We start from the raw sequence: 1,890 nt of genomic DNA, 5'->3' as shown, positions 1-1,890 counted from the left end.
AAACTTTGCAGAACAGCAAATGGGTGGAACAAGTTCAAGGTACAGAAATTTGATGTGATATTTAAAATATCAAATTTTTGTACCTCAACCTTGTTCCACCCACAGGCTTTTCTGCGTACTGTATTTTACCAAAGAAACACCACAGACGAAATGTTGAACATTGTGTTTAATGTATAGAAACACACATACTGAGCCATCACATGGCAGAACAGCAGTATACAACAGTATACAAACCCATGAGATTTGGACACTTTTTGTGCTAAACACTCGATAAACAGAATTTCAGAGGGACATTTAATGTCTTTACATCACAGCAATGTCATGGATTATCCGTCCTAACGGCCCCTTTGCGATGCTTACGGACAGGCCACTCATGCCATTCAATAACTCTGGGATGGTCTACCAGTAACTCCTCTGTACGATTCCCCCTGAGTCTCCACACATTTTCCTTAACCGTTCTCCAGGCCCTCTCTATGTGCTGAGTATGTGCACCTGTTTGGGCGTCGACATATGACACACTGTGATTGACAGTGAAATGGGTGTAACCTAGCTGAGGTAAAGCATTGCGATAAGCCATTCATCACTTATTATTGTAGATCCCGCTTTAACATGGTGAGCTATAAGTGGCACCAGATCTCTCCTTCTTCTTCTCTCGACTAAGCGAAGAACAGGCTTTGCATGTCTTCTCCCTCTCCGGTTCACACCTGACATCCCAAACACCCACTTCTTCCTCTTCCAGCCACCAGCCATTCGTCCCCGTCCGTACTGTTGAAAACATCAAATATTAGGAATTATTCTTCTTTAAACAAAATGAATAATCTGTCATTCAATGGTAATTTGCATTACTATCTTGATAATAATGCTTGCTGCTTGTCTTTCTTTTGGTCTGAAGCGGCTCTCATCAACGGTGACAAACTGCTGCCGCCCCCCAATGTACTGGCCTCTTGCTTGCTGATATCTGTCCATCGCAGTAGTGCACACATCTCGCAGCTTTTGAGCCATCTTGGACAGGGTTGCTGAGCTTCCCGAAATGTCATCATTGATCATGTTCACTTGACGTAGACGCAGGCCTTGTGCAAATCTGATAGAACAAGGCAAATAATTATTATACCACAGTTCTTTTGATCGTTTTGGTTTGATACACAAAGTTTGCATCTACTGCATCCCAGGATATGAAAATTGTCCACTACTGTGTTGGCAAAAACAGCAATAATGATGGAAAATATGTTTTGTGGTATTTTCTACAGAGCTCTGTCAATACATTTGGGACTAATACTGTAGGATATTTGTAAAATCCTATTTCTAATATTAATTTCCAGAGCCTATAGATTGAGAGAGCCAATTGCCATTGAGCTTCAAGAGGCAGGGTCAGAAACTCATGTTGCTCCACCAGGCCTAATGCTGACCAACACAGCATCCCATAAGTAACAGCAATTACACATATTTCCATAATAACTGTTAAGAATAAGAATTCAAGCTGTTAATTACACCTTTTAGCAAAATAAATCACAAAAGTGAAATAACTCCAAGCACCTGTTATCATCATGAGTCTAGAGATGCTCCATAACATAATAATCACAAGCTTTACTACATAGTCTCCAGTTATTGTTTATGACAGCATAGTTATACAGTATTTCTATTGAAATAAACACTTTTCATCATAGACAGACTAAAATCATATACCTATGCCATAGCCCACCTGTACACAAAGCGCATCCAGTTGAAGAGGGAGACCTTTGAATTGCTGAATATAGATTTGTGTCTAATTGACCTCTTCAGTTTCCTCCCTCTGTGGTTATGGTGTTTGCAAATCCTGCAGATATATACAAATAAAGATAAGAATGACACAGGCCAGGGTAGTGGCTAGAGCAGTGATTCTCAAACATTTTC

At 40.3% G+C, this 1,890-nt stretch overlaps 1 pseudogene; it reads right to left on the bottom strand.

Annotated features, from left to right (window-relative positions):
- Window positions 1–303: 303 nt before the first annotated feature.
- LOC147819739 (uncharacterized) overlaps window positions 304–1,890 on the bottom strand; it is a 2,108-nt pseudogene continuing 521 nt past the window's right edge.

The sequence above is a fragment of the Seriola lalandi genome, unplaced genomic scaffold (genome assembly GCF_002814215.2).
Source record: "Seriola lalandi dorsalis isolate HSWRI2012SDOR001 ecotype SW California unplaced genomic scaffold, Sedor1 jcf7180002049927, whole genome shotgun sequence".
In the NCBI taxonomy this organism is placed as follows: domain Eukaryota; kingdom Metazoa; phylum Chordata; class Actinopteri; order Carangiformes; family Carangidae; genus Seriola; species Seriola lalandi.
This window is presented reverse-complemented; position numbering and strand designations above follow the sequence as displayed.